Source organism: Syngnathus typhle, linkage group LG8 (assembly GCF_033458585.1).
Source record: "Syngnathus typhle isolate RoL2023-S1 ecotype Sweden linkage group LG8, RoL_Styp_1.0, whole genome shotgun sequence".
NCBI classification, from domain to species: domain Eukaryota; kingdom Metazoa; phylum Chordata; class Actinopteri; order Syngnathiformes; family Syngnathidae; genus Syngnathus; species Syngnathus typhle.
The window spans coordinates 15779697-15793625 of record NC_083745.1 but is presented as its reverse complement, the minus strand read 5'-3'; the positions used below and the strand labels follow the sequence as shown (position 1 = coordinate 15793625).

Genomic DNA, 13929 nt, shown 5'->3' with positions numbered 1-13929 from the left:
AAAAGAACATTTTGCACATGTACAAAAACTTGAAAAGACCATGAAAATATCCGGGACAGGTGGCAATACTAGTAATGTTACCGTTTTCAAAGTCAAAGTCAAAGTCAGCTTTATTGTCAATCTCTCCACATGTCACAACACACAAAGAGACCGAAATTACGTTTTTCTCTATCCCACGGTGACGAGACACATAACACGATAGACATACATGTACGCGACACAATATAAAAACAAGAAGGCAAAAATTCTAACAATCAATAGTAAGAGTGATGAATAAATAATAAATAAACAGATAACACAATAAATAACGGAGCCAGCAAGCATAGCGCAAAAGTAAAAAACATCATAAACAAAAAGGCACAAACAATAAATAAGAGTAATAACAAATAATAAATAATAAGAGCCAGTGTGCATTCAGACAGTTCAGACAGTGAAAGTACAGGACGCTACGCAGAACGGGGGAGCGAGTTCAGGATCCTAACAGCCTGGAGTATGAAGCTGTTTGAGAGTCTGGAGGTGCGGGAGCGCAGGCTTCTGTACCTCTTCCCAGAGGGCAGAAGCTCGAACAAAGAGTGAGCGGGGTGACTCGCATCACTCACAATCGTGGTCGCCTTTACAGATGGGAGGTGTAAATGTCCTCCAAGGAGGGGAGCGAAGCACCAGCAATCTTACCAGCCGTGTTCACTATGCGCTGCAGGGCCTTCAAGTTGTAGTCAGTGCAGCCGCCACCCCAAACAGCAATACAGCTGGAGAGGACGCTCTCAATGGTGCCGCGGTAAAATGCAGTCATGACGGCCGGAGGAGCGCTCGCTCACCTAAGTTTCCGCAGGAAGTACAGGCGGCGCTGGGCTTTCTTTGCCAGTGATGCGGTGTTGGTGGACCAGGAGAGATCCTCACTGATGTGCACCCCCAGGAACTTGGCGCTGCTCACTCGCTCCACCACAGCACCGTCGATGGTCAGCGGCAGGTGTTGGGTGTGACCCTTCCGGAAGTCCACAACAATCTCCTTGGTCTTGTCGACGTTCAGCAGGAGGTTGTTGTCCCTGCACCACGTGGTCAGAAGGTCAACCTCCAGCCTGTATTGAGTCTCGTCTCCCTTGGTGATGAGACCCACCAGAGTCGTGTCGTCAGCAAACTTCACGATACGGTTGTCGCTGTAGGTTGCAGTGCAGTCATGCGTCAGGAGGGTGAAGAGCAGCGGACTGAGCACGCAGCCTTGGGGGACCCCCGTGCTCAGCGTGATGCTGACGGAGATTTTGTCGCCAACACGTACTACCTGTGACCTCTGACAGAGGAAGTCCAGTAGCCAGTTGCAGAGGTAGGTACTGAGGCCCAGCGCGTCAAGTTTGCTGATGAGGCGTTGTGGCACAATGGTGTTGAAGGCAGAACTGAAGTCCACAAACAGCAATCTCACATACAAGTCCCTCCTCTCCAGGTGGGTGAGGGCCGAGTGGAGGGCAGAGCAGATGGCATCCTCCGAAGACCGCTTGGCTCGGTACGCAAACTGGAAGGGGTCAATGGTGGGCGGGAGAACGGATCGGATGTGCTCCATGACAAGCCGCTCAAAGCACTTCATGATGATGGGCGTAAGTGCCACGGGGCGGTAGTCATTGAAGCAGGACGGAGCGGGTTTCTTCGGCACAGGTACGATGGTGGCAGCTTTGAAACACGACGGGATGATGGCCTGCTGCAGGGAAGTGTTAAAGATGTCCGTGAAGACATCCGTCAGCTCACCAGCGCAGTCCTTCAGCGCCCGACCCGGGATGTTGTCAGGGCCCGCCGCCTTACGGATGTTGATGGCGGCAAGCGCCCTCCTCACGCTGTCGGCGGAGAGGCACAGGGGCAGCTCGTGTGAAGGGGGAGTGGCCTTCAGCGGGCAAGTGCTGTTCTGAGCGTCGAAGCGAGCAAAGAAGCGGTTGAGGTCATTGAGCAGACGGACGTCGCCTTCACAGCTCTGCGGCGCGGGCTTGTAATCCGTGATGGTCTGAATGCCCTGCCAAAGGCTCCGTGCGTCCCTGCTGTCCTTGTCTTACCATGTATAATGCGCAAAATCTAACTATTATTGTCCTAAAATCTGGGGTGCGCATTATACATGGGTACAATTTACTTGTTTTTTCTATTTATTTATTTTTTTTTTTTTGAAGAAAATCATGGTACAACAATTTTTGAAGAAAATCTTGTCACGGATGGAGTGTGAAAAGGAGCGGGGCGACCAAGTGCAGCTTGGACCAGGGTTTATTGGAGGAACTCAAAACACAGACTTGGTAAACTAATTGTGATAAATAACTGGAACATCACTCAAATATTGGTGATCCCGTTGAGAGTCTCACACATTTCTTCGCTATCGAGTTTGCTACTGCATGCGCAGTGATATTGACCGCCAGAATAACATCCGGTTGTTCCCAAAGATGATCTTTTTTCTGAAAAAAATTTACGTTTACGGACTTAAGTAACCCGGCCGGGTCATACCAAAGACTATAAAAATGGGACCCATTGCCTCCCTGCTTGGCACTCAGCATTAAGGGTTGGAATTGGGGGTTAGATCACCAAATGATTCCCGAGCGCGGCGCGGCTGCTGCTCACTGCTCCCCTCTCCCCCAAGGGATGGATCAAAATTACACGGGGATGGGTCAAATGCAGAGGACAAATTTCACCACACCCAGATGCGTGTGTGATAGGGGTGTAACGATACATCGATACACATCGATTAATCGATGCTCTCCGATTTATTGCCATCGATGCTAAACGTAAACATCGATTTATATCGCCGTGTTTGGCCTCGGACATTAGACGCGACTTTATTTTGAAATCCAGTTCATTGTTGCTTGCTTCCTCTTTCCGGGAGCGTGTTGTGTTGTGAGCAGAGCAGGCACGTGAAAGGGGAGGCTAGTAAGCGGCTCCTGGCCTGGTGCTACTATGGCTAGTGTCCAAAAAGATGAGCACCTTTGCTCCCCTTTAGGCTTAAAGTCATTCGTTTGGAAGCACTTTGGATTCCAAAGAAAAGATGGCTCAACGTACAAGACACGTGCTGTTTGTAAATTCTGCCATGCGGTGATCAAATACTCAGGGAACACCACAAATCTCGCCGCACATTTAAAAAAAAACACGACATCAAAGTTCAGTGTTAAAGTAAGCACTTTGTATACTACAATACTCTTGTAATTTCCTAAATAAAGAGTTTGCAGTACTTTGTTGATTTTGCGTATGAATTGTTATAAATCAGGATATTGTTCTATATTTTTTATTTAAAAAAAAAAAAAAAAAACGATCGTGGAGCACTATATCGTGAGATATCGTGAATGAATCGCAGCAGGTTTTAAGATATCGGCAAATATCGTATCGTGGTTCTTAGTATCGATATGATATCGTATCGTGACAAAACCCGCGATTTACACCCCTAGTGTGTGACGATCATTGGGACTTAAAAAAAAAAAGAAAATAATAATAAAATAGTCAAAATTTGGGTGCGTAATATACATGGGTACAGGCTTTTTTCCAGCATCGACATGCCATTTTTAGGGTGCGTATTATACATGGAAAAAAACGGTATATTTTGTTCACTTCACAACGTGTAGAAGAGAATCCGGTCCATTTCTCAAAATAAAACATGGTTCAGACTCAGATAAATAAAACATAAATAATGCTTAAGTAAGTTTTTTATACTTTTTTATGCAGCCAAATGATTCACGGATTAGTTGTACTAAGTTCATTTTGTTTTCACTTGTCATCAGATGATGAAGGCGGAGGTACAAGCCGAAACATGTCAGGTAATGCAACCTAAAATATCTTGTCTGAGATAAAAGGACCAGTGAAATGATCCACGGATTGGTACCGGTCCGCGGCCCGGGGATTGGAGACCACTGACGTAAAAGATAAAAATACATAACAGAAAATGAATAAACCTGAACAGATTGAAATAATGAAACTTTTCTACAATCCTTGGTACTCCAAGTACACATTAAAATGTATTCAAAAGCTAAAAAAGCGGCTTTGCAACCATCTTTTTCAAGGCAAGTGTTTCTTTCTGAATGGTTTCCTTATTCGTCTCATAATTAAGTACTTTCTTGGATATGTTTTCGAGCCTGCTCTCATTCGCCTCCTGGAGATTGGCCTTTGCTTTTTCTAGTGAATGTAGCTTTGTTATTACGTGATCCTCACTCAACTTCAGCTCAGTTCTCAGTTGTTGTGTTTTCTCCATGTCAATTTTCAGGCTTCTTCTATCGACATCAATGTTTGTCTTGATTGAAAGAAACTCTTCCGTCTCCTTGCTTATTCTGTCAATATGAGAATCAAGATCTTCACGCTTCTCATTAAGTTCTTTTTGTTCCACCATTATCGACAGCAGACAACCCAACTGTTACCTCTGTCTCAAAAGCTATTTGTTTTTACCTGACAGTTGGTCTGTCACCCGTTCAAGGTTGACAATAATATTCTTCAATGAACGTGTCACTGTCTGCACACCTTTCTTGTTTTGTTCGAATTTGATTAATATTTTGTGATTGCTTCCAATATTCTTTTCATTCAACTTCTGGAGATTTGCCTTTGCTGTTTGTAAAGATTGCAAGTTATTTATCACTTGATAGTACCATACTTTCAAGTCAGACTGCATTTGTTCCAGCATATCCTTCTCCATTGTTTGTACTTCTTTCTCAAAGACAAAAGTCAAAGTTAGCTTTATTGTCAATCCCTTCATATGTCAAGACACACAAAGAAACCGAAATTCCGTTTCCTCCATCCCACGGTGACGAGACACAGTACACGATAAACATACAAGTAGACGACACAAAATAAAAACAAGGCACAAACAATAAATAATAAACAAATAAAATGAGTGATGAATAAATAATAAACAAATAACCCAATAAATAAGAGGAGCAAAACCGAGCCAGTGTGCGATATGACAGTAGACGTCAATGTAGCGCTCCAACTCATCCAAAGCTTCCCGCTCATTGCTGACTCTGTTCAAGGCAGAATCCACATTTTCTCTGTTCTTATCACGTTCTTTTTGTTTCACCACACTTGACAGCAGACCGCATTTGTTCCAGCCTGTCCTTCTCCATTGTTTGTTCTTCTTTCTCGACGTCAATTTTACGCTTCAACAAATTCAAAGTTTCCCTCTCATTGCTGACTCTGTTCAAGGCAGAATCCACATTTTCTCTGGTCTCATCAAGTTCTTCTTTTTGTTTCACCACACTTGACAGCAGACTTCCCAGCTGTATCCTTTTTCTCAACAGTAGTTTGCGATCAACTGCTACTTGGTCTGTCATCTGGTCAAGGTCTGCTAGTGTGTTCTTCATAGCTATTGATATTTTTTTGCATGCCACCCTTGTTAATCTCTATCTGGAGAATTTTCCCGTAATTATCTTCATGTTTCTTGTCATTTTCATTCATTCAAAATTGACCTTCACTTTTTCTAGTAATTGAATGATAGCTGCTAAATGATCTTCCCATGCTTTCAGCTCTGCATGCTGTTGTTCCATCTCATATTTCTCAATATTGAGTCTTCTTTGGTCTTCAACGTAATTTTTCTTTGAAACTAATTTGCCCCTGTCGTCAGTGAATAGTTCTCAAGTAGCATCAATGACCTTTTGGTTTTACTCAAGTTCTTTTTTTTTCACCATGCTTGAAAGCAGACCATCTTGCCGGATCCTTTCTTTCTGTATCAGTTTGTTTTGATTTAGTATTTGGTGTGTCACTTGATCAAGGTCTGCAACCATCTTTTTCAAGGCATTTGTTTTTTTCTGAATGGTTTCCTTATTTGTCTCAAAATGAAGTATTCTCTTGGATATGTTTTCAAGCCTGTTCTCATTCGCCTCCTGGAGATTGGTATTTGCTTTCTCTAGTGAATGTTTCCTTTCATTCATATCTGAAGTCAGATAACATTGAACAAACTTTATGACACACCGTATTTTTCGGACTAAAAGTCACTCCGGAATATAGGTCGCATTAGCCATAAAATGTACAACAATGTGGAAAAAAAACATATATAAGTTGCTCCGGAGTATAAGTCGCATTCTGAGGGAAATTTATTCGTCAAAATCCAACACCAATAACAGACATGAACGAGCAACAACAGGCTAAACGATAGGTATGCTAACGTGACATGAACAGAAACAAAGAGCTGAGAACGGGCCTGACGTAACAGTAAGTTATTCAAATAATATGTTTATAAAACCATCTGTGTCACTCCAATTCATTAAATCCATTGATCGTCCTTTATGTCAACAATGGGTGCGCGCCGCTGACGGCGCTTGCACTTCAAAATATTCCACAGGCCCATATAACGATATATAAATTATATATCAATAACTATTATATAAGCAATAATATTATCAAACCATCTGTGTCACTCCAAATCATTAAATCCATCGATCAAATTCCTCGTCCTTTGTCAACAACGCCGCGCGTGCGCCCTGATGTCAGCCTCGTCGTTATTCCACAGATCTAGTATATAACTATATTGTAGCGTTAACAAAGTACAAGGATCCAAGCATCGGCGTGGACTTCCAGGCGTGTGGCGACGTGGACTTCCATCCCCGGAGGTGGCACTTCCAGCCACGGAGGTGGAAGAGAGCGCCATAGAATAAGACCGGGCGTGCGTAAAAGCCATGTCCGAGCCCCATCCACCGTCCTCGGACAGCCACCCGGCCGAGCACCGGCCCCCGACTTCCATTCACGGACGTGAAAGAGAGCTCCCTAGAGTAGGACCGGGCGTGCGTAAAAGCCATGTCCGAGCCCCATCCACCGTCCCCGGGCAGCCACCAGGCCGAGCGGCGGCCCCCGACTTCCATCCACGGAGGTGAAAGAGAGCTCCGTAGAGTAGGACCGGTCGTGCGTAAAAGCCATAATAGTTTTTCAAACCTTCTGGGTCACTCCAAATCCTTAAATCCTTCAAACTCTTCGTCCTCCGTGTCACTTACAAACAAAGCCGCTAATGATGCCGGTAGTACGTGGGGCCCTTCGTCATCTTCGTCATCCCGTGATCGAATCTTTGTCCTTTAGGTAAACAACTGCCGCGCCGCCGACGTCACTTGAAATTCAAATTACAGTAATCTCTTGGTACATCGCGGTTCGTTTATCGCAATTTCACTTTTTTTTTGGAAAATGTATGAAAAAATTCACATATCGCCCCCCCACCCAAACTATGAAAAAAAAACCTTGATTTATAGTCCGAAAAATATGGTATCTTAAATTTACATGAGTTTAAACATATTTTTGCCTCATTACATTTTAAACAGGAGTTATAAGTAATGAAACGTTGTCTTTTATTATTAAAACTTAAAACAAGTGAAAAAGAAGTGAAAAACCATTTTCATAACACTGTCTTTGATAAATGTACCTTCAGCAAAAGGTGTCAATCGTGCACTAATCTGATATAAGCCCTTTCCGTTTAAAGGGTAAAATTCTGTAGTTTAGCCCCTCTGCAGTAACGCAGTATGTAGAGGAGATGAGAATGGATTTAAGCCGGTACGGAAAGAAGATTCGTTCCGAGTCTAACCGCTGTTCAAGTACCGTATTTATTCTAATTATCGCCCAGGGCAATAATTAGAGAAAGTTTATGTCCAACAGGGGGCGATTAATAGAGAACACTTTTTGTCCGATCGCCAAGGGGCACTGAAATGGGCGATAATATGTATATTTTCCTTATGTAGTATGCAATACCTGCATCTCACTGGTGTTCTTAACACCAGAACAGCGGCTGTTTTGATCTACCTCTAACAGCAGGGTGCGTCAATTGACGCTCCATCGATGCGACACGTTACCGTCGTACATCACATGTTGCGCACGTCATGTTATCGCGATCGTCTTGTTCGAGTGCGCGCCCCTAATTGTGTGAGGATATTGTAGCGGAGTAACGAGTGTAATTGTATCATAGTTTATGGAGAAAAACAATTTAAAAGGGACATTCGACATGCTGTCAAATCAGTCATATTTAAACTTGCGCAATGATGACGGCATGCGGTCAGGGAGGAAAACGTACGTTTTGGGGGGAATTTTTAGCAGCATGGGCAATAATTAGAGGTATCGATGTTTTTTATTTATGTCATCGCTAACACACACTGGGCGATTATTAGAATATGAGCGATAATTAGAATAAATACGGTAACTAATCTATTGTTAGATTAATTCCGTCATTTACAGACGACAGTCCCTTTTAAAGCAACAGGATCCCAGTGTAATTCCTTTTCAAAATCCGGGATCAAATTTATTGCGGCCGTTTCAGCGGCTCTTCTTTCCTATAATGATTGGGGCTTTTGTTAACCGCTCGGAATAGATTTAGCTGTCTTTGTTAAGACTGCAGGAACTCGTTTATTTACACTAGCGTGCACGCACACTAGCTGAGCTCAAGTTAACGGTTTTGAACCAGATTCTGACACTCCCTTATGTTTAAGGATTAAAGCTGTCTTCATTTAAAAAAGAACTGAACGGTTTACAGTATGACTATGATAGAGAAATAAAAGGTTTAAATCAAGATCAAAATAATCATTAATCAAAATTATATGATTATAAAGTAGAAATTTATTGAATAAGGAAGAAGAATTACAAGTTTCAATTGTTCGAACAATTAACAATAATTTCCACTCACCATTCTCAATAGAGCAAAAATTATTCAGTCTCGAAGTTCTGAAGGGTAAGAGGCTAGAGGTCTAAAATGCTGTTTGGTGGAAAAGTCGAGTGATCAGTTCTCCTTGTTCCAAAATCCGAATTCTGTTGAAAAGAACAGGCTGGCGTAAAGAATGGACATGACGCCGCGAAAATGGCTTCTCTCTCCTACACCGAGGTCTGCATCTCCTAGCCTGTCTTTATGCTTAAAATTTGACTGAGTCCAATTTGAAGATAGTATAAATTCATTTTAAGAAACCTTGGGTCAATCTCAGAAAGAAGGAAATCTATGTTTGTCTAATCGGCGTTCTCAACCCACGGCAGTAGCCTGCAGGGGCAAACCCCTGACCGGGAGAGCCCACCTAGAGATCTAAAATGCTGTTTGGTGGAAGAGTCGAGCGATCAGTTCTCCTTGTTCCAAAATCTGAATTCTGTTTAAAAGAACAGGCTGGCCTAAAGAAGGGAGATGCCGACGCCCTAAAAAATGGCCCCTCTCTCCTGCACCGAGGTCTGCATCTCCCAGCCTGTCTTTAAGCTTAAAATTTGACTAAATCTAATTTGAAGATAGTATAAATTCATTCTAAGAGACCTTGGCTTAATCTCAGAAAGGATGAAAACTATCTTTTTCTAATTGGGGTCCTCGACCCACGGGCAGAAGCCCGCGAGAGAGAGAGCTGCTCTTTCTCCGAACGAACCTTTTATACCAGTTCAGTTTGTGGGTACTATGCCTGCTTGGTCACGTACCAGTTTTTTTCCATGATGTCATACATTGGCCTCAGATGACCCAAATGCTTCCAGAATAGACAGCACCCGGGTACTATGCCTGCTTGGTCACGTACCAGTTTTTTTCCATGATGTCATACATTGGCCTCAGATGACCCAAATGCTTCCAGAATAGACAGCACCCGCATCTCGGCCGGTCTCAACAGGATTCAACCAGATGAGGTGACCATGTTCTCAGGGATGTAACAATTTTCTCAGGGATGCTTCATCCTGTTTTCTACTTCCAAATCTTGTCAACTGTCCGTCAACGTGACATTTGCAATCTCTTTCTCTGACTTGTGTTCCGTCAAACAGCATCTTGTTTAGGCCTCAACTGGATGAATCTGACCTCGGGTCACGCTCATGTGTGGAATCTCAGTCTTCCACCACTTAGTATCACCATTAACCCTTTCCGCCTCCTTGTCTTCGCTCACATTTATACATTCATGTGTAAATGGAACATCAATATTACATACTACATGTTTGATACTGATTAAACATTGTGACAATAATAACACATACTTTCACAATAGTCAATTTAACACATAATCATAACTATGATCGTCGATTCTCTTAGTTAGCAGATTACAACACTCAAGCAGCTTCAAAACATGTTTTCACCTCTAGGTCAAGGTCAAGCGTGGAATTGCAGTCTTCCACCCACGGTATCACTGTCAACCCCTTGTCCTTACTCAACTCTTAATACATTCATGTGTAAATGAAACATCAGCGCTGTGATGCTGCTCCAGTTGCTACTAACTATGTAATATTGCAAAGCTGAATAAAATAAATTATATTGCATCTTACTCTAACTGTGATTAACATGTCTCATTCTCATCCCTAACGATGAGCATGGTCTTCTCTAGTTAGCAAATTAAAATATTAAAGCAGTTTCAAAGTATATTACACCAAAACAAAATAACATAACATAATCCAAAATTGTGTGTTGCTGTGCTTCAGAACAAGACTTCATCTAATCCAGGGGTCCCCAAACTTTTTCCTGTGAGGGCCACATAACGTTTCCCTTCTCTGATGGGGGGCCGGTGTCAGTTTGTAACAGAAAAAGTGTGACGATCGTAGGGGAGCTTAAAAAATTTATTGTTTTTGAGAAAGCCACACATAACCAAATAACGGTTTTTTAAAGTCAAAGTCAGCTTTATTGTCAATCCCTTCATATGTCAAGACACAAAAAACCCGAAATTCCTTTTCCTCCATCCCACGGTGACGAGACACAGTACACGATAAACATACAAGTAGACGACACAAAATAAAAACAAGAAGGCACAAACAATAACTAATAAATAATACATAAATAAAATGAGTGATGAATAAATAATAAACAAATATCCCAATAAATAAGAGGAGCAAAACTGAGCCAGTGTCTGTACAGCAGACAGTAAGCATAGCGCAAAGTACAGGACGCTACGCAGAAAGGGGGGGCGAGTTCAGGATCCTAACAGCCTGGAGTATGAAGCTGTTGGAGAGTCTGGTGGTGCGGGAGCGCAGGCTCCTGTACCTCTTCCCAGAGGGCAGAAGCTCAAACAAAGATTGAGCGGGGTGACTCACATCACTGCAGGGCCTTCAAGTTGTAGTCAGTGCAGCCGCCACCCCAAACAGCAATACAGCTGGAGTGGACGCTCTCAATGGTGCCGCGGTAAAATGTAGTCATGACGGCCGGAGGAGCGCTCGCTCGCCTGAGTTTTCGCAGGAAGTACAGGCGGCGCTGGGCTTTCTTTGCCAGTGATGCGGTGTTGGTGGACCAGGAGAGATCCTCACTGATGTGCACCCCCAGGAACTTGGCGCTGCTCACTCTCTCCACCACAGCACCGTCGATGGTCAGCGGCAGGTGTTGGGTGTGACCCTTCCGGAAGTCCACAACAATCTCCTTGGTCTTGTCAACGTTCAGCAGGAGGTTGTTGTCCCTGCACCACGTGGTCAGAAGGTCAACCTCAAGCCTGTATTGAGTCTCGTCTCCCTTGGTGATGAGACCCACCAGAGTCGTGTCGTCAGCAAACTTCACTATACGGTTGTCGCTGTAGGTTGCAGTGCAGTCATGCGTCAGGAGGGTGAAGAGCAGCGGACTGAGCACGCAGCCTTGGAGGGCCCCCGTGCTCAGCGTGATGCTGGCGGAGATTTTGTCGCCAACACGTACCACCTGTGGCCTCTGACAGAGGAAGTCCAGTAGCCAGTTGCAGAGGTAGGTACTGAGGCCCAGCGTGTCAAGTTTGCTGATGAGGCGTTGTGGCACAATGGTGTTGAAGGCAGAACTGAAGTCCACAAACAGCAATCTCACATACGGGTCCCTTCTCTCCAGGTGGGTGAGGGCCGAGTGGAGGGCAGAGCAGATGGCATCCTCAGAGGACCGTTTGGCTCGGTACGCAAACTGGAAGGGGTCAATGGTGGGGGGGAGAACGGATCGGATGTGCTCCAAGACAAGCCGCTCAAAGCCCTTCATGATGATGGGCGTAAGTGCCATGGGGCGGTAGTCATTGAAGCAGGACGGAGCGGGTTTCTTTGGCACAGGTACGATGGTGGCAGCTTTGAAACACGACGGGACGATGGCCTGCTGCAGGGAAGTGTTAAAGATGTCTGTGAAGACATCTGTCAGCTCACCAGCGCAGTCCTTCAGCGCACGACCCGGGATGTTGTCAGGGCCCGCCGCCTTACGGATGTTGATAGCGGCAAGCGCCCTCCTTAATAACCCTTTCCAGGTTCTTTACAGAAAAAAAGTCAGGAAACAAATAATAACACTATTAATGAAATAAATAATAACTAAATAACCCTCTCTAAGTTATTCACAGAAAAAACAGGAAATAAATAATAACTAAATAACTCTCTCTGGGTTCTTCATAGAAAAAAAAAGCCATGGAACATTAACTTTCTGTTGTGCCATGCACAATCTTAACAGATAAAAGTTCAGTTGTCAGAGCAGAATCTCTCTGACACATATAAGCAGTCTCTTAAAGTTCTTGTGGTCCTTCCTTATAATCCTTTTGTAGGTTCCAGTAGGCTTGTAGACACCGCTGTCTTTTTTGTTAAAGTTTGCTAGTGCGTCATAGTCTGGAGTAAAATTTGTTGTGGCAGTTCTTAGGCGAGATCCGAGGTGTTGGTCCGTTTACCTCGATCTGTGATGGGTTGATATTGACGTTCATGTGGCTGAACGTCACGTCGCGTACGTCGAGCCAAATTGGCCACTCTCTTTTAAACGCTCGGCACTGTGTCCACCTTGCTTTTCCTTGGGCGACTCATTTTAATGGAAGGATTCCAGGGGAAGGTTTGTGGGTGGCTTTAGCGCAAAACTGCATCTGAAAGCTCAGCGCGCGAATTACAAGAATGCTGTTGTCACATCCCACGCTCTAAATTCAGGACTGATACAAATAGAGCGCGAGTGCGCCATGTCCGTACTACTGAGTACGTACACGCACTTGTGAGTGTGCACCGAGCTTTCTGACACGGCTTCCGGTAGTAAATGCGCAGGCGAGCGCTTCCCCATCTACTGGGGAAACGCAGTCATTGCAGGCAAAATGACCAAAAAAAAAAAGTTTAATAATACAATTTGTTCAGGGTTGGCGGGCCGGATTAAACGGTCCCGTGGGCCGTATCCGGCCCGCGGGCCGTAGTTTGGTGACCGCTGATCTAATCGATAACTTTTCAAACTATTAATTTATTATGTTAGGTCAATATGACTTTGGCACCATCTTCTGGTGAAATTTTGAATTGAGGTTGACTGGTTCAACCAACAAATTCCCCTGTACCAATTTAGCAATAGTTAATTTTGAATAACTAACTTCCAAGTAACCCTTACTTAGGCCCCCTTCTTCAGGTCTTCCATGTAAAGCTTTGAAATTGGAATTTCATCTTAGCCAATTCGTCTGGGCCAAATCCAATACACACTCATGGATCTTTTACCATCCTATCCACCATGTAACTCGACAAAGGTTTGCCATGTTTACCTATTAACATGGGCACTTTGTAGCTTGCTTTAGTAATATTTACTTTTGACTCACAGCAACTCGTGAAGAATAGCTGTTGTGATGCCGGTTCAGCTTGGAGCTGCTTCACTTTATCAGCACGGTCACTCCTTGTTTGTCGTATGTGTTAGCATGTTTAGTCTAATGGTGTCTCTAGGTTGAAATCCTTAAACAAGGTAACCGTCTCTTTACAAATTAGACAAACACATTTGTCTTGATTTTCAGTGAAAAAATATTGTAATTCCCATCTCTCTTGACAGCTACAACCCTAGATGTCAACTTTCCTCATTTTCTTTGCAGTCGCCAAGGCAGAAATGAGCGGAGAGGAGTTTGCAGCACGGATGCAGACTGATATTATAAAAGTGGTGCTGCCACCTTTTGGTAAAAGGAGGAATTACAGTTTCAAGTTTCATGATTTTTATTTTATTTTATTCAGTTTGACAGTGCAGGTGGGCCATAAATATTACATTATAAGACCAAAGCTGCGGGCTGTATGAAATCTGACCGGGGGCCGGATTTGGCCTGGCGGCCGGACTTTGGACATGCTTGTTTTAAGCGATAGTAATGGCAATAATTTCCTTCAGTGATGTCA

At 43.8% G+C, this 13929-nt stretch overlaps 1 protein-coding gene across 2 annotated transcripts in view; it reads left to right on the top strand.

Moving 5' to 3' along the window:
- The window catches only part of LOC133158577 (trichohyalin-like), a 99681-nt gene that overhangs the window by 67526 nt on the left and 18226 nt on the right, over positions 1 to 13929 (top strand). Inside the window, exon 3 of one of the 2 annotated variants that reach the window (XM_061285854.1) lies at positions 13638 to 13718. The exons of the other annotated variant lie outside the window; for it this stretch is intronic. The gene's annotated coding sequence lies outside the window, so the exon portion shown is untranslated. The remainder of the gene's footprint in view (positions 1 to 13637; positions 13719 to 13929) is intronic. 2 annotated transcript variants of the gene reach the window in all.